The 19,698-nt window shown below is 40.7% G+C and overlaps 1 protein-coding gene across 2 annotated transcripts in view; it reads right to left on the minus strand.

Moving 5' to 3' along the window:
* Window positions 1-19,698, minus strand: part of LOC309680852 (amyloid-beta precursor protein) — a 230,914-nt gene that overhangs the window by 136,931 nt on the left and 74,285 nt on the right. The gene's annotated exons all lie outside the window — the stretch shown is intronic.

Raw genomic sequence — 19,698 nt, forward strand, 5'->3', positions numbered from 1 at the left:
CTGACAAGAGAAAGGGCATGTGATCCTATTCACCAAGATCCAACTCTTCACGCGTCATTTGAAGGATAGGATGTGAAAGTAATGACTGCTGCTAACTAATGGGGCTGAGTTGTTCTGATTAACTAAAAGGCAAAAGCTCTGTATTGTCACGAACCCTCCCATGAGATCACCTGATAGCCCAGAAGGCAGTGTAGCATGCTTTCAGCATTCAGTGAAAGTCAATGATTTCTGTGAATGTGCAATGCCACGTAAAAATTTAATGTAAATATTACTACCTCAAAAAAAAACCCAAAAAACCTTACTTTCTAACAAAACTGTTCCCCTTCCTTCTCATTGCAAGAATTACTCAGCGAACACAGCAGTAGTAACCAAGAGCTGGTAGAAGATGGTCATCTTTTACCAAGTAATTAATTCCAATCCGTTTTATTTATTTTCTCTTCCTTGTACATATAAGTCATTGTGGACAGAAACCAAGTCAGGATTAACATGCAAGATCATGTTCTATTGAGAACTGAATCCTGTCCTTAAGGATTAATATAAACAGTATGTTATATGCAAATACTGAGGGCAATATGATAAGATAGTATGTGCTATTTGCACAGACTTTATGCTCAGAAACACTGCCTAGTGTCTAAGTCTAATTCACAGTATCATAATGAGGATTTTTTATTCAAGTACCTTGAATCACCATCAATAGATATAAAAAAGTTGAGAGCGTAAGTGGATTTTAGACTAAGATGAGCAACAGTAAGGAAGACATTAAAGTCAAGACCAGTAAATATATCACACTGTAGGCCTACAGCAAGGATGACCAAATTAGATTGAATAAATCAAGATCAAGCACTGGAATGGAACATTTTGTAGTGCATCTGAAGGGTCTATAAGAGCTTATTTTTTAATATTAAATCCTTCGCAGATTTTTGCCCCTAGTCAAAGTGTCTAGCTGAACCATTCCTGAAAAAAAAAAATAAGGTAAGAGAAAAGCATCTGTCCCAAGTGTGTAAGACAACACAAGAATTATATTAAAGAAATCAGTCAGTGTATTATGTATTTTTACCTACATGTCTGACAACACTTATATAAATATATGAACTGAAAGAAGAGAACATCTTACCAGTTCCCACACAGACAGAATGCTAAACTGGCCAAAGCATTTCATGGGCAGTGCTCAGGAGAACCCAAATTCCTTTAGGATGGAGTTAAACATGACACCAGAAAGGAGACAACTTAAAGGAGAGGTTAGTAATCAGTCAGAAAAGAAAATTTTCAAAGCAGCAGGTGAAAACTGATGTTACTCTGTGTAGTTCCTCCAATGCTGGCAGTAAGGCAGCATTCCTGACAGCTCAATAGCTGTGTTGGTAACTAAAAATGGAGAATATACACAAAAGGGTGCACCAGCACAACATCTGCTGGTGGTACTGCCGCTTCCACACAAGTGCCTCTGCTCTAACTGCCCAGAAAGCCGAACCTGCCTCTCAAATCATTCTCTTCAAGTCCCGCAGAGGAGACACCTTGTCAATAAACTCCTGACATACTCAGGCCAAGGAAAGACCAAGCAGGACAGCAACTGCCTCCTTGCTTGCTTTTGAACTAAAATCACTAACAAGAAAAGTTTCACCTAAATAGGATTTCATTATTCAGATAAGAATTTTGTACAGACTCTCATAATTAAAACCTTTTTCTTAGATATATTGCTTGGACTCTATTGTGGTCTGAAGCCTTGGTTAGACATCTGCCACATATGCAGAAGAGGTTCAAGGTGGGCCCCTCTCAGAGGGGTCTGCTGAAGCAAGGAAGGTGCTCAAGCACTTCTTGCAGCATGGCCGTTCTCGCTCAGAAATCTGAACCTGCCACGTCAAATAAAAGGGTCAGGTGAGCTGACACCACAGTTCGGCAAAACAAGCACTTTGCTTTAAGTAGTACTTCAAAAATATCAGCCTTGCCAAATGAAAAGCAACATCAATGAGTTCTTCAGCAGGTTTTCCCCAAAGGTGCAGAGAATAATGGGAAATTCTACTTTAAAAAAAAAAAAAAGGTATCATCTACAGATAACCAATTTCAAAGAGGAACGCTTGAATGCTTGGGTATGAGTTAGCGCACATATCCTGGTGTGACACATAGGCCAAAACATATTGAAGACATCGTTCATACTTTCTCCTGTGGACATGCAGTGGACAACAACAGGATTTTGGGGCATTGAGCAACCTCAGAGACACCATATGCAAGCCACATCGCTGCAAGAGGGGAGGGGGACAAAGGGAAAGAGGCGGCACCTCAAAGCACCCAGGAGGTTCAGAAAGGCACCCTCCTACTCCTCCACTGCCCTTAATTAAACTAGTTTGCCTCAGCAGAGCACATGCTATTTTAGAGTACATTTTTCTTAAGAGCTTTACCTCTGATAATGTACAAACTGCTGTAAAATGATTCTGTTGTAACAGACCAGATAACAGCAATTGTACACAGCCAACTGCTCATATTAATAAAAATGGCATTAGAGTTTAACTTGAAGTTACACCTTCCATTTTAGTTAGAATTTAAAAGTTATTCTTGAAACACCTTGACTTAGGAGCCATCTTGTAAATTATGAGAGCAGTTACATAACTGAAAAATGAAATAAAACTTTACAGCTGTCTATCACTTCAGAGAGTTTAACAAAAAGGAAAGGCATTTCAGCATTACTCCTTCATGATATGATAAATTAACTTGGGGCATCATTATTAGTTAATAAAGGAGAACAAATTAAGTACAAAAAAGGTTCTGGGCAGGCTACATAAAAAAAATGTTTGATTAAGATTCAATCAAGTTTTAATCCAAACCCCTTGTTTTCCACACTAGAACAAAGTGACATATCAAAATATTTATGATTTACAGAACAGAGCAAAAGGGCATGTGGAAGGGAAGCTCACACTGTAACTAGACTGAAGGTTAATATTTTTTTTTCCAAACTTCTTTCCAAAATCTGAAACAGAAAAAGAAACATGAAAGATTTACCACTTCAGTGCTCTACAACAACAATACAACAATGACTGTGATTTACACGTGTCGTGGTTTAGGCCAAATCAGCTACTGGGGACCTGGGGGACCAAAGATGGGACCGACAGATGCTAGGTTTTCTATTTTCAAAGTCAACCCAGTATTTAAGAGTATAAAACCCAAGACAACTAGGAAAAAATACTCTGGGTAGCCAGTGTTTCGTGGGCCGCTGATGAGCATGGGAGCTTGCATTTTCGAAAAACTGTGAATACTGTGAACATTTTAGATTAGTTTAGGCAAATCCCAGTCAATGTTTCTCTCAACAAAGGGTGGCTGCACACTTTCCTTTTCCTCAGATGCACCCACCAGCTGGTCTCCGGTCAGCATTACCACATCTGAGACCACGCCATCGGCAAGATCAGAGACCTGGGTTTTGAAACACCCCTTATTGAAAGGCAACTTTGGGATTATTTATTTAGTCAGCTCGGCTCAGGTTTCACCAGAACTATTTGCCAACTGATCTTTGCTGAACTGACATGAGCTGCAAGAGGAAGGCTGGAGGACAGGCAGCAGAAAGACAAACCCAGATCAATCAACCTCTATATGCTTCCTCCAGCTCTGCTCCAGCAAAGCGTTCATAGATGCCTACTGGCCTCCCTATGGCAGTGCAGGCATCATCAGATGAAAACCCTGACCCAAAGAGTTAATTTCTTCCCAGACTGAAGAAAAATTACATAATTCAATTCAAGCTTAGCCAGGTTATGAAACAGATGTAACAAAAACTTCCTGGTACACAGGGAGCTGAATTTGAGGTCAATTATAGAACTTAAGGGATTTCACTGTAAGGAGGACATATCTCCAAAAAGAAAACTACACACATACACACAAAAAAATCCATGGTACACAAGTTATAGACTGAATAAACAAATCTCAGAAAACAGGTAAAAGGAAAAAGCTCCAGATGTAGACTCGTGCATGTTGATGATGATTTCTCTTTTGTACTGTAAGGTGAAATATAGGCTTTTTAGTCATAGGGCAGGATGCTCCTGTGCTAAGTATCACAAAAACAGTAAGACAGTGCTTTTCCCAAAGGGTTTGTAATCTCTGTTGGGTGGACTGGTTCCAAGCAGCTGTAGTCACAGGGAGCTGATCATAAATAATCTTGTAACAGATAAAGAACAGCCACGAGGGGAAGAGAATAACCTGACAAAACAATAGGTATTCAGAAAACGTGTCCTAGGTTAAACTATAATAAAAAGGTATGAAAACACTCCATAGGTAAGATGAGCTCAATCAAGAGCAGCTAAGGGAAATACTAAAAAAAAGCAGTCTCCTTCGAAGCACTGAGGATCAGACTTCCTTAGAAGCAGACACTACTTATGTATTCACCCAAGTACCTTCTGGAACAAGTAGAAGCTGGTATTACTACAGAGCCAAAATTAATTTGTGTTACCAAAATTAACTTTGATATCAAGTTGTTATGATTCAATTTTCTGTTGACCTAGTTGGAATGATCTAATAGAAAAAAATGGGTAATTTAAATATTCTACACATCAAGAACTTACTGACAAAGCCACCGGGAGTTAAAGATCAAACATATTAATGCAGAAAGTAAATAATTTCCAATACTCATGATCCTCATTTATCATCCCTAGCACAGGTTTTTGCTGTCTTTCAGCATTTCAAACTGAACAATTAGGCCATTTACAATGGCCAGGTTAAATACATCAGCTTGAGTATGGAACTAAGATACAATTCTTACCTATCAATTTTGCATTTTTTTTGGTACACACAAAAAAATCCCTGAGTGGAAAACAAGAACAAAAATTTGGCAGGTTAAGAAGAAAGGTTATTACAATAGGGTTTTTTTGTTTCAAAAGCCCATTCATATGTTCTACTAAAACTAAAGTACTTTGTATTAGCTTCAGGTTCACATATTTAACTGGAACAAATTCCCCTTTAAGTTCCCTCAGTGATCATTACAAAAAGTTTCCATGTGATTCCAAATATACTAAAAAATCTTACTATTATTTCTCAATCTGGAGGTCAGTAAGGAAGTTCAAAATGTCTGAGTAAAGTTTAAATCCACAGTGAAAGCAAAATGCAGAACTGCTCATACATTCACTAATACAGATGAAACAACTCATGAGGAAAGACTATACTGTAATCGGTAAATCAGCAGCAATTCTTCAAGCTAATGAAGTAGTAAAGCTATTAGCTTTATTTTTGTTAACAAGCAGGCTGGGGGTATTATTAAGTATTATGCTGGTACGATCTATGCATAAATACATCAAGTCTAGGAAGTTTAAAACCACACTGGCCATGCACAACCACTCTGCAGAATCAGATTTTTCACTTCCACAAATGCAAGCATAGGATTAAAAAAAAAACACCACCACCCAAACTCACCAGATGTGTTGTTTGCTAAATAAATGCCAGTGCATTTCTACCCCTGGGTACTGTAGCTGTTCTTCCTTTAGCTTCCTATAACAACAAGGATGGGTAAGCTACAGAAACTCGTGATGCCCCCTACGCTGACAGGCCAGACAAGACTGGCAGGCAGGCAGATGATGGTAGGAGGTAAGTAACAGCTCGATCCGGAGGGGACAGAGAGGCCCCCCCATCAGTGGTTCCCGGGCCTCCTGGGACCAAGCCGGCAGCTCCTTGGACCATCCGCCCCCATCCTGGCCTCCATGCAGCTTTCTGAGAACAACACTCTCACACAGTCAAAATGGCTCCTTAAAAAAACGAAAATACTACTGTGCCACGTCTAAGAAGAGGGGTTGGATGGAGGGCTGCCAGTTGTAGTCTACTTGGCTCTCAGTTTTCAGATCTGTTGACAAAACATGTGTCCAAATTTGAAGAGCTCCAAGAGAAGCAAACTGTTTTCTAGACACACACCCACCTCCCCACCCCCCCCCAAGTCACCAAAAGTAAGAATTGAATTTGGGACAGTTATATTAAAAACAAAACAAAAAATAAAACACATCAAATGCAACTGCATGAGAATGTTCTTGGGTTTCTGTTGCCACTGATCCCATGACAAGCATACTAAGAACACCTTGCTTTTCCCATTTCAAAGAGATTCTAGTATCTACACAGAGTCATCAAAACCTGAATTCCTAGACAGTTAATGGATGCTTCATTTTAATGAATTGTGTAAAATCATTCTCAACTTATATTTTCCATTGCAGAAGTTTTCACCAAGAAAATAAACCCCCACATTTGAACACAAAATGTCCGCTGTTACACAGTAGTTTTTAGCATCGACCGCTAGTATAAGCTTTCATGTGAAAGAGGAAGGAACCTGAAGGGCATTTCTGCTTTCACGATAAAGATGCCTGCGCTTGTGGGCAAGGGACTGGAAGTGTTGAAGCATGTTTGACCTTCAAATATCAGCATGTTCATCTTGCAGGGATTGCGGATGTTTACACAAGCATGAAGTGCTGTAACTCTTTCCCTAGAGACACACTCCGAGCCCAGCCATACGTCCAGCGGGAAGACGGCTGGTGTCATCCCTGCACAGCTCCGCAGCCGCTGCCCCACAGCCCTTCAATCCCGGCTTGCCATTTCATGGGAACGCTGCTGGGTGTGAGCCTGGCTGACACGATGCTGTACCTCCTCCTTTGTCCCGAGGCTGTCAGCAACGAGGTCTGATAAAGGAACATGTGCTTGACCTGAGTGACTTCGAGCACTTTGAGCACAGCCCCGTACCGCTGCCGTGCCTCCCCTTGCCAGTTAGGGCCCATTTATCCTTTGAGGGCAGATAAACGCCGAGGCGCTGCGCTGTCACATCGCAAGTACTAGCTTTATCAGTCCTCTTTGCCTGAAGGGCAATGTGCCCTAAATGAGAAATACTTTACTAAAAATTAACCAAGTTCTTTCCTACGCTTACTGAAAGTCATTTCGCAAACACTTTTCCAAGGTTACAGATGAACTCTCTGACACAAACTTTCCCCAAAAGCCAGGCTATCCACTAAGAATGAGAATGTAAGGGCATATTTATAAACAAATGTCGAAAGTCTCTTAACGAAGGACAAAATATTTTTCACAGAAAGCCACTTAAATCATTACATATGGGGTTTTGCCTGCCTACATGTCCTGGTTTGAGGTAAAACAGGACCAATTTTGTTCAGTAACTTTGCTTCTTAGCTGGGCCTCTTCTAACTACTGAAATTAACTGCATATTGTGCAGACACTGTTCGCTCTCAGAGTGGTAAGACCTATGTTTACAGCTGATGCCCAGGCATGGGATGCAGAGAGGCTCCTGCTTATACTTATATTGCTATAACAGCCAAGGCCAACCAACTTTGTTATTTGCCCCGTTGGAGGGTCGGAAGCAGAAAAGCATAGTGGGGTCCCACCTGGAGGGAGGAGCGGACAGGACAGGTGACCCAAATCTGACCAACAGGGTATTCCATCCCATCTGCCTCATGCTCAGTATAAAAGCTGAGGGATCAAAGGGTCACGGGCTCTTCCTTCAATGGCCAACGTCTGAGGAGGACTCTGTCTGCCTGTGACCCCAATCCTGAATCCAGATCTGGAATCCAGTTCCCATCTGTCACCGAGTCCAGCCTGGGACTGCCCCAGTGCCAGCCGGTGTCATGAGTGTCATCCTGGGAGCTTGATATGGTTTTGAATAGATTTCATTATTGTCTTTTTATTTTATTATTAATATTTCATTAAAGTAGCTTAGTTCCTTCTAAACTTGTAAGTTTCTTTTTGCCTCCTCTGCCTCTCTCTTTGAAGAGGGGTAGGGAGGAGCATCTGTCACTTGCTCAATGGCCAGTTCGGCCTAAACCACGACACCACATTAAAAAGGCAAATATGGAGATTAATTCATACCAGCACTCTTAAAACAAAAAACTAATACATATACTGTTGGCTATAGTACATATACTTTTTTCTTATTTTGTTGCTATGGTTAACAAACTAAGAACCATTTTACTGTGATATTTAAAAAAAACAAACATTTTTAATGAAAAATAATTCTGATATCTTGGTGAAAGTATTGTGACAAAAAAAAAAAAGTGTAGAAACCACTTTAGTACTTCAATTAAAAGCGATAGAGCTGAAACACAAGGCCACCTCTAAATTGCATGGGCACAATAATGATGTTGAAAGTAACGAAAAAAACAATATGGACATAACATAGAACTCAAGGTGCACAATAGCAGCTTTTGTCTAGATGCTGCTGATACCCTGGAAGCATTGCTAATTTGTGTTTCGTGCAATGAGAGGTGGTTCAGCTGTTTCCAGACCCAAGGGAACTCCAGAAGCAGTAACAGACATATACAAGGACAAAACCCAAGGAACCACACCAAGCGCTCCCAAAGAATTTACCCATTTGCTTCTGCACAAAGTAATCATGAAGTGGAATCACCACCGTGCTCGCTATTTCCTGCATACATGGGACAGAGGACAGTGCAGCCTCAGTCAAGAAATAGGTACTTACAAAGCATGTCACAAGCCTAAGCCACTCTCCCACAAGACTCTGGAAATGCAGTTTCAATAGCATCACTCATAACAAAGAGGCTCCTTCCCACGACCATGGCTTTTTCCTCTGGATTTCAAAACTTGAAATATTATTATTCTGAATTTCCCTGTTTTATTCAGTTGCAATGTTGGATTTGATGCACAGGAAGAACACCACCACCAGCACTTAAAATAGATACAATAATGTTCTTCCATCCTGCTTACAAGATAATGGACTTCAAATAAAGACTAAAAAATCTTCAGCCACATATGGGATAGAAATAGAGAGTGTGTGTGTAATCTTAAGGATTTAAGGGTTTTGTTTGGTTGTTTTTTTTTTTTTTTAAAGAAAAATTAAATGCAGCGTAAGGAAACATGGAATCATAGATCTGCATTTTTCACTGAAAAAGGGAAATTAAAGACCATTAAAAAAAATATTCATCAGATACTACCAATGGGGAAACCAATGATGATTTTTGTCATACAACACAAAGTCATCTTGGTTTAGCTGAGCTTTAAGTAGAACATCTCACAGCAGTGAGGTCATCTGACAAACAGACCAACAGGATCTTCCTTCAACATAAATGAAGCATCATCAGGAACAACCATCAGCCTGTCTGTAACAGTCATAACTGAAAATGCTTTAATAAAGCAAATTTTATTGCAATTTGTTGAAAAATAAAATATAAAATAGAAGCTAAGTTGAGGCAATTACGCCTTTCTTTACATTTGATGAAGCACTGACAGGTGTGTACACCTTACTGCTTAGAACCCAGAGGATGATTTTACTGTGACAGAAGGGTATTTCCCCCCGCCCCCCCCCCCTTAAGTGCTACCTCGTCTTTGTGCTAGAACAGATTGATGTCATTGCCCCCAGGAAGGATCACAGGGTCTCTCTCTATCTGCCTGGCTCAGATAGCATCAAGTGAGATGTGAAATGAGATGATAGGAGACATGGCAGAGCTGATGAAGAGCTGAGGGGTGGACGCAAGACTGGTTTGCATAGCAGATGCTGAGAGGAAGCAGAAGAGGACATGCTGAGAGGAGATGGATGACAAGCTAGGAAGAGGAATACTCAGAAGGAAAGGCGAGGTGAAGAAACATCAAGGGCAAGGAGACTTGAATGGAAGGGTGATGGACAAGACAGTGAGCCAAAGAAGGGAGCGAGGCTGGAAAACCTGGAGAGAGAGAGAGAGACTCAGTAAGAACAACAGGACAGGGGCAGCAGCCCTCAGAGATACAGAAAAGCAGGAGAGGAGCAGGTTAGAGGAGATGAGGCTAAGAAGTCTGTAGATAAGCACTCTTTGACATGGGAAAGGAACCCACATAAGCACAAGAATGCCTCTCTTCACAGAATCACAGAATTTTGAGAGTTGGAAGGGAGCTCTAGAGATCATCTAATCCAACTCTTGGTCCAAAAAAACCTTTCAGATCAGGTGGTCAACAGCAGGTATCTACAACATAACATCAAAAAAGGGTATAAAGTGTAGAACATGTGGCAGTGCTTCCCCAAGGCAACATTTCACCAACACCTCCACAGACACAAGACTAAAGTCCCTAACACCTGATGAGTCATCCTGTAGCAAACTGTCCAGTTGGGCTTTGAACCTTTGTAGGCTCTCAACATCCACAAGAGTCTGTGACAGAGGGATGAGGAGCTCATATGCACACTGGAACAAAATACACAATTACTTCAGTTTGATTGGAGCCTGAAGCCTGCTAGCTTCATTTGATAACCCAAGGTCTCATTGTGAAAGAAAGGGTGAATGACCATTCCATCCATCCTCTCCAAGCTACTCATGACTGCAGAGCACTGTCAGAGCTTCCAGACATCTTTCTATGCTGGAAAGTTCTTATCTAGCACGTCATTTCTTCTACAGGAGCCATGTCATACTTCAAGCACTCACCATCACTCTTTAAACTTTTCAATTTCTACTATATATGTATCTTATGAGGAAGACCAGAACTGCACACAGTGTTCACAAATACAGTTAAGTCCATAAGTGGTCCACAGTGGTCAGTTATGTTCTATGTCTTGTTCCCCATTCCTTTCCTAATAATCCCTAACACTGCTTTTTTAGCACTAATGTACCTATGTTTTCACAGAGTTACTAATACCCGAAGTTTCAGTCCTGAGAAGCCAGAGGCTGCTCACAGTATCACCATATACATTAAGATAAGATTAATTTATTTTATGCTTCCCCCATGTACACTGCCTTTACTACATTAGTTTTTGCCTGCCATTTTACCTTCAGTCAATCAATATCAAAGACATCCGAAATTCTTCATAGTTTGCCTTTATTAATTCTACCCTGAATAACTTAAGTGTCATCATCAAACGGGTCACCTCACGATTTACCCTCTTCCCAAAATCACAAATATTTTTAGTGTCAGGAGTACAAGAACTGATCCCTTGAGATTCTACTGGTGACCTTTCTCCACCTTGAAAATGGACCATTAACTCCTGCCTTTTTTATCTTTCTTCCTATTTAGCCACATAAAGAGTTTTCTCTTCTATTCCATGGTAGATTAATTTCTTTAATAGCTTCTGGTAATGGACCTTGTTAAATTTCTTTTGAAAAATCAAAGTAGACACACTATCCATTTGCCTACCTACTCCTTTAAAGAAAAACCTGTAAGAGCCTCTTTCTCAATATCATACTCACTGACAAGTCCAATATTCCTAGATGTTCGGCACTTCAAAAAAGCATCACTACCCCGAAACAGGCTTACTGGAATGCATTTCCAGGATCTCCCTAGCACCTCTTAGAAATATCCAGTGATTCCCATCACTGACTCTTCTTTCACAGTTAACAACTCCATCAAATCTGTTGGCAACATTCAATCCTCCTCTGAGACCAGGATGTATTTAGCATGAGATCTTACCACTGCTTTCAGTCAGGTGTTAGAAATCTGTGGGAAGATGCTCCACATGCAAATCAATTTAATGACATGTGGCAAGATGTACATTTCCTTTCTCTCCCTCTCCCCATCTTTCCTTCCTAAAAGGCTAAGGAAACAACAAACTTTAATTAATTAGCAGAATTCTGCCATTACAAAATTAACTACTATATGTTGAAGGAAACACCGGGGAAAAAAAAACAACCAAGGATGAGTCAGCTCTGCGGCACTACAAAAATGCTCAGAAGTTCCTGGTTTCTCTGTTCCAAAGGCTGGATGTGTACAATGATCAAGCTGTGAAACTTATGCAGTGGCTTCATGCTCACAGGTTGTGTTTATGTGTGAATGCACACATCAAAATCAAATCACAGAATACTTTGGGCTGGAAAGGACCTTTAAAGGTCTTCTAGTGTAACAGCCCTGCAACTAGATCAGGTTGCTCAGAGCCTAGTCCAACCTGACCTTGAACGTTTCCAGGGATGGGGCATCTACCACCTCTCTGGGCAACCTGTTCCAGTGTTCCACCACTCTCATACCTGCTGGCCATGATTATTTTGACACAGCCCCAGATATGGTTGGCTTTCTAGGCTGTGACCGCACATTGTCGGCTCACGTCCAGATTTTCATCCACCAGTACCCCCAAGTCCTTCTTGGCAGGGCTGCTCACTTCATCCCTCAGCCTGTATTGATACAGGGGGTCTCTCCACCCAGGTGCAGGACCCTGCACTTGGCCTTGTTGAACCTCACGAGGTTTACACGGGCCCACTTCTCAAGCCTGTCCAGGTCCTTCTTCATAAAGAATCTCTGTGTGCACATGTACGTACGCACACATAGACATACATGCTGTTTCAAATGCTTTACCGTTTGGAGCCCGACTATCAACAGATACTTTTGGTTTTGAAGCTTCCCCCCAGCCTTTCTCCAGCCTTCCAACTACAAACTAGGTATGACACTCCTCACCTCATGACATTTATGAAACTAAACCTGTGCCTCCGAAGTGCTCGGGTAAGGTTAGAGAAACTTCGAGTTGAAAATAATTTTTGTCTTCAGGCAGGATGTGAGTGGCAAGCAGTAATGAAGGCTGTGGGAGAGGCTGAGCCAGGAGGTCAGAGGAACACACTGAATAGCTCATTCAGGCTTACACATCATGGCAGGTCAGGCAGAGGGGGCCACCCCGCAATTGCTGCCTCCCTGGCAATCCTTGCACAGGAAGGGTTGAACTACAGTCAGGAGGCCACCTTAGCTTCCCCCTTTCCTAATTTTTGAGTTCTTCTTAACCTCACTAATACTCTTTCAGCACTACTTTTTGTGGTCAACTCATTTTATATAAAAGCACTGCAGAAGAAGCAGGAACATTCTGCTTTTAATCCGACACACTCAGATAGCCTGGACAGAGTTATAAGAGAGACAGAAAACTTAGACCAGCTAGCATTGGTCATTCAAGCAGAAACAGATTTCTCTTTTCTGGCTCCTAAACATTTAAAAAAGCCACAAAAACCAAAACCCAATATTTACTACAATTTGTAATGCTGTCTTTAATAGATAGCTATGAAGAAAGACCTTCACATGTCAGTGACCGCTATGCTCCGTGTGAGCTGTTCCTGAATTGTATACACCACCTGTTCTGGTTCTGTAAGGACAAATAAGCTCTTCATTTTCAATATTTACATATAGGGAATTATTTTACTGCTTTAGGAGTAAACCTGCAGAGCTGTTACGTTCAAGATCTCAAGAAGGTTTTGTGTTTTGACCTTTTCCACAAATTCTCTTCTTATTAAAGCCTTAACGCAGTCACCAAACAAGTATGTACACTCTAAAAATGCAATGAAATACACAAGTTCAGATTTATTTCTTCTGGGCTTATTATGCAAAAATATTAAGTTGTTTTGTATTTACTCTTAGCCACACATAAAGGCACATTTCGGTCACCACCAGAATGCTAAGTTTGTTTTATCTCTTTACTTCAAGGTTTCCACACCTTCAGCAAGGATTTGGCTAAACCAACAGCTGAATCGATGTTTGGCTCAAGTGAGGAGGTGGAAGCCTCTAGAAACAGATCTGTGACTGCCTGAGGAAGCTTTTGTGCTACTGGTGAGCAATCTCATTCAGGATTTCTTTGCCCACTCCCCACCACTTCCTCCAGCTGATGGTATTTTGTCCCCTGAAACACGCCAAAGGCCACTCTAATGGTTTATACAGTCCTGCTCTTCAAAGAAAATACTTGGAAAGACACAGTTATAAACCACAAGCCAATTCAGCTGCTTTATCTTTAATAAAAAGATAAACTTGTTATTGTTTGTACAAATGATCAGTAACCCAACTGATGTTTAATAGCTGCTTTCTTCTCTATTATAGAAGCTGACCATAAAATTCAGGCCAACAGAGTTCAGGTACATACAGAAACCCATTTATTTTAAATGAAGCATTTCAGGGCATGCTCTTAATTACACCGCTGCACAGAAGCACATTTAAGAACACACGTGATGAACTGAGGTCCTACAAGCTTGCTGCAATTAGCTCAGCCACGAGGATACAGAAACAGGAGAAAACTCTGACCGCCAGCACAACACCAAAGAGCTGCCTGCGTGCAGCCAAATGCGGTTTTGGACCTGAGCAGGTCCCTGGCTAGGGAGCACCTGCCAAGGCTCTGCTGCAGTGGAAGCAAGCCAGTGTGTCAGGACACCTTGTTATCCCTGCAGTGCTTGCAGTTTCACAAAAAATACGTGCCTAGGCTGTGCAGGCAGGGATTTCTCATCAGCCCACCCAGCACTATACCAAAAATACCACTAGTAGGCAGGAATATTGTCTGTGAGAGAGGAAAGAAGAGAGATAAAATATTTCTCCCAATGAATAGCTGCGCCTTTCACTGTGCCTAGGATTTCTCTACCCTGTGGTCTCCCCACTAAGCAATTCAGATTGTTAGTCTTTTTGGAGATCCTCTTCTTCCTGTCAGCTAGTGCTGTCAGAAAAACTAGACATGATGTAGTCGTGTAGGCTGAAATGAAGTGCATATTTTTATTTCAGGAAAAGAGTGTGGTGTGAGGCTTGTCTGCATCACTCACATGGCTGAGTGGAGACTGAGGCAAGCTGGAGGCAGATAGCTAAACTAGCAAGGACAGGAAAACTCCAAGACAATTATTTAATGTCATTCTGTTGACTAGGCACTGCATGGAAAAGCCAGTGGAAAGTGCTTCCAAAGTATCTGGAAGAGAAACTTTGCCATTGCAGTCAGAAATAGGTGCACTAGACAGTGAGACAAGAAGAAAAAAAAAAAAAAAAAAAAGCAAGTACTGCCGTGTAGCAGAAGTAAATAGTCAGTTCACACACTTGTGCAAAAAAATCTCACAGTTAAAATTGCAAGCAAACTACAAGATGAACCAAAAGAACTATCAGTTACATATATCTCTAGTTAAATGATTCATTCCAGGCATAACCTTGGTGTTTTCTTTGGTATAATTGGCTAGGCATGCATACCAAAACTTGAGTGCGCCTTTTCTTCTGACATCAACAACTGGTTAACTTTGCAAGCTGTTAGAGTAATAAAGCATGACAAGTTAATAAATATTTTCAAAGACTTTTTTGTTAAAACCAGAAACAGAAGCCAGCTTTTCACTACATAACCAAACAGCAAGATATATTTGTCATATAACCTAATCCACTTGTTTATGAACAAACAATTGCAAGTTATCACGTTTTGATTGACAGAGGCTACATACATAATGATATTCCAATACATCTGGATCCTACAAACACTGCCTGACTAGAGTGCTTAGCAGTATACACTAACGGGATAACATAACGGAGTCACAGGTGAGTATGCAAGCAAGCACTTCATGCAGCGCAGTTAATCAATGCTCTGGTAATTCCCCTTTATCCCACCTCGCAGTTGTTTTGTCTGCCATGCCTACAGATCAACCCACGAACATCTGCATAATTTAGCCTCTCCTCTCTCTCTAGGGCTACAGTGCACAATGAGCAGCTAGGCTGGGATGTATTTCACCAACAGTAAATTGTATGTCATCTATTCAGCAAAGTAGAGGCACACATTTAACCAAGGTATTCAAAGAACCACGGCACTGAGACAAGGATGCCCGCTCCTGCCGCCAGCCAGGAACACAGAGTGAATTACTTCATTTCACAGCCCACACTGCACAAATTCGCCAGCTGCTTTTCCTCAGGCAAGACATGAAGAGAGGAAAGCGCAAACCAGAACTGCTTATTGCCCACGCTGCCCCAACACAGGCAGGAATCCTGCCCTCCTGCTGAGCCAGTGGCAGATGTCCCTCCAACGTTAACAAGGGCAGGTTTGCAGCCACGGTATTTTTCAAGAACAGTTTCCATAAAATGAAGTGGAAATCATGGGCTTCTTGGCACTGCCTGATGGAACCGTGCAGCCCATGCCCCACAGCAAGCTTACTGTCACCATTTTGCAGGGCTTGGTCTTAAAAGCACCTGCTTTTTGCGTGCTGCAGGTGTGAAGATGCCAGCACGCACAGCCGACACCGTGCCAAGAAAGCACTGCAGATCTTTGCTCTTCTTCCAGCACATCTTATGGCTCATCACCTTTGCCTGAGCCCCGAAAACACATTCGTGGCTCTATGTCAATCAGCATACTCCTCACTCAAATAGCATAAATTAACTCTTTAATCTTTGTATTACTTAAAAAAAAAAAACAAAACCAAAACCAAAAACACAGCACACCTCCAAACCCATATTTTTTTTCCCTTGAAGACAGCAGTCTGACAGCATCATTCAAGAGACCTAAATAATCACCTAGATTCCTATTTCTGTCATAACAGAGCTTCGAGCCATAATAAGCACCGCTGGAAGATGTGATTTTCTAAAACCTGGAAGTTAAAGATAGTTTTAAGGCAAATGCCTTCAGTGTGTTCAGAAAAGTAACTAAAATTTACTCAACAATTTGCTTTTCACAAGAAGCTTCCCCCCTTCAATGAACTGAAACTGTGCAGCGATTCCCCGTGTCCCTAGAAGCATGCACTGAATACATCAGTAAATCAGATTTACTGCATGCGAAGATTTTCTCAAAGCTTGCAGTTTTAAGAACACTGCCATGTCCTATACGCAGGCATAAAATTGTACCTTCAATTAAACCAGGAATGCTTTCTTCTTTGGGTTCAATTAGAACATTTTTAAGGGGCATATTTATGAGGTCACTGCAAAGATACAGCTCACTCAAATAAGGGGCTTTCATTTTGTCTTATTTAAATTATTGCTTTTATGCTTTAGTTGCATCCACCTAAGAAAAGAAAATATGAAGCTGTATAATCTAATAAATCTGATCAATATTACTAAAGTATATTGCTACAAATAGCTGCAGTAAATACCATCATGCACGAGTCTCAGAGAAAAAACTAATGGAGCAGCCAAGTGCTGTAGCAATATGCTCTCTACACGTCTCAGAAAGCCCCGCCTGAAGACTGGGACCCAAATGGACTGTGAAGATGCTCTGGCCTGAAAGCAGACACATTTCTGTCACTCACTGCTTCTCACCTCTGTAGAAAACAAATGTCAAGATGGAAGAAACTATGAGCTGACTCTAGATACTGACAGTGATTCTCAAAGCAAAGTAAAATTTATAATACTCAACCCTGCTATCAGCTGCCAACCACCAAACTTTCTTTTGGCATCTTAATTCTTACCAGAGTCAATGGATTTAATGGTGGTCTACATCAAGGGTCTACTTGCACTAAAATTACTGAGGAATTGGCACTGCCAGTGCCCAAATTCTGAAATTGCCCACTAGCAGCTAACATACCATGGATAGTAGAGGCACATGCAGAGCAGCCAGGCAAGATCCAACTCCTAAAAAAATTATATTTTAATCTTGAAGTACTATTAGCAGGAGATAAAGAAAATAAATAAATAAATAAAGCTCTCAGGACTCCTTAACTCTGTAACAAATAAGATTTAGAAGAAAGTATTCAAAGATAGACATAGTACTGCTTATAGTGATAGTTAATAAAGTCAGTATCCCAATACTGACCTGTCTGTGTAGGCTACAAGATTAGTTACCAAAATGAAGAAAAAAAAAAAAAAAAACACAACAAAAAAATAACATGCTATTGCATAAAATTATTTAAAGAAGATAATCTGTCAAAACTATTGAGACACTGACAGACTGAATTCAATCACCTCCCTGCCTCCAGTCTACTGCCTTGACATACAAGGCACCAAGAGTATTCAAGGTATTTGACCACAACTTTTAGACTACAGACAAATCAAAGTAATAAATTAAGAGTGTAACTGTCCAACCAGAAAAGTAAACAAAGTCTTCCTTAAAAAACCCAAACTACACTTTTATTTTTTCCTTCAAGACTTCCTCTCCTTTCAGAGGATCTGTTGATCTTATGACCAACTTCACCACTGTGAAGGCAGCAAGCCAAAAGGAGAGGACGATGTGGACTGCACTAGATGAACACCAAGCTGCTGAGTAATAGCAAGCCTGACCTACCACGATGGGCTGTACTCCCAGCCTCACACGTGGGAAAAAGACCCAATCCTCCAGCCTCCTTTAATGCACTTTCACCACATGCAAGAAAGTCCAACTTTAACTACACACAAGCAGAAGGCTGGTTGATGGAGAAATGACAGATAATGGCTATGTTCACCATTTTTCCTCCAGCGGAAGTAATTATGTGGCCACTGTTCTCACAGTAAACTCTTGGGAACATCAGTATCTAAGGCTTTTGTTTCTATTATTTTTATTCTAGTCAGGGTCAAAAGATGAATAGCAGCATAGAAAGATGACAAAACAAACACAGGCAGACACAATTGCATATGCCTCAATTACAAGGAAATCAGACCAAAAAAAAAAAAATAACACACGGGGGAGATTTTAAAATATAAAATAGGAGCTAAGGGCAAAGCATTAATGGGCATGAGGTGCTTAAATGTCTTTAAAATTTTTGCCTCCAGCAAGCAAAGCATACCTTGCTACCCAAGATAGCAGACATAAAACTCCTGATAATTTTTCATTCAAAACAGCAACTCAGGAAAGACACCTTAAAAGTCCAAGTCCAGTTCCTCACTCCTGCAGGGAACTGCACATAATCCTGCTCATAAATTTATGAACTTCCTTCTAAATTACTAGACTTCATATTCCTTTTACCAGAAGACTGTTGGAGCTCCTCACTCTTGCAGAAACTTCCTTATAATTTCTAGATTAAATTTATTCATAGCCAATTTATATTCATTTGCTTTTGTGATGACATTGTCTTTTATCTTAAATTAGGTTGTAAGTTCTCCAGGGCACTGACCAAATCTACACAAGTACAGAGAGTCCTGAGCATAATAGTTCCCTGATTATAATTCAGAGCTTTGCTTATGATAATAATACAATAAATAATAAAAATTAGTTCTTATAGTTCCACTAGTCTGATCTTCTGCCACATCTCTAATTAGTGCAAGTGCACTGACATGGAATCTGATATCGTGATGAAGCTAGGTGAGACCACAGTTCTGCCCCACCTCTAACAAGCTGCTTATCTGTCTCTGCAAGTATATAAACACTACAAGCTGAAGTTTTTATCTTGAATGTGGAAAACTAGAGAGAACACAGCAACATGTTCTCTTTAGTAGAGAGAACTAAGAAGAGCATGTCCTTTCTAGAACAAAAGCTTTTGGTGGAAGTGACCAACTCAACTCATGTAGAAGTCTAGGAAACACACAGTAGGCTCCTTCCTGCAGTAAGGAATCATTATTAGAGGCAGGTCCTTCCCCCCACCAAAAGTCTTGAATTTGGGTTCTCCTAGAACACTTTTGCTCAGAAGAAACTAGTCATTCTTACCTGCGGTAGCATCAACAACCATATACTGCAGAGGTCTAGAAACACCTGTTTCATATCCATACAAACAAACATCAGATCTAGAAACTACTAAGCAATAACATTTCCCTGATACTTCTTAGCATAGATTTTGCACATCTGCTGTTTTGGCACCTTTGACCATAGTGGTAACATGCTTAGTCTGTAGTCGTATCTTTGTTGTGAGTTGGCACGCTCACTGCCTGGGCATAGGCAGAGCGTGCCATGTGTTTTACCTATTCTATACAAATGAACAAAAATTCTAGAAAGATTGCATATTTTCTGGATTTCTTTCATTATTTATTTCATGGAATAACTGCCTGAGTTGCTTTCCACACAACATTTTAGCTGCCCTGGCTTAGTAGAAAAGCAAGTTCCAACTCTGAACTCCAGCATTTAAACATGAAACTAGACAGCCAATTTACCACAATTCAAATGGCAGTGGTAAAGCAACATATTTAAATAGCTCATGGAATAATCTCAAGAAAATGTTGTTCCTAGAATGTTAATGAAAACAACAAATTAAA

This window comes from Vanellus vanellus (assembly GCF_965231255.1).
Source record: "Vanellus vanellus genome assembly, chromosome: 1".
In the NCBI taxonomy this organism is placed as follows: Eukaryota; Metazoa; Chordata; class Aves; order Charadriiformes; family Charadriidae; genus Vanellus; species Vanellus vanellus.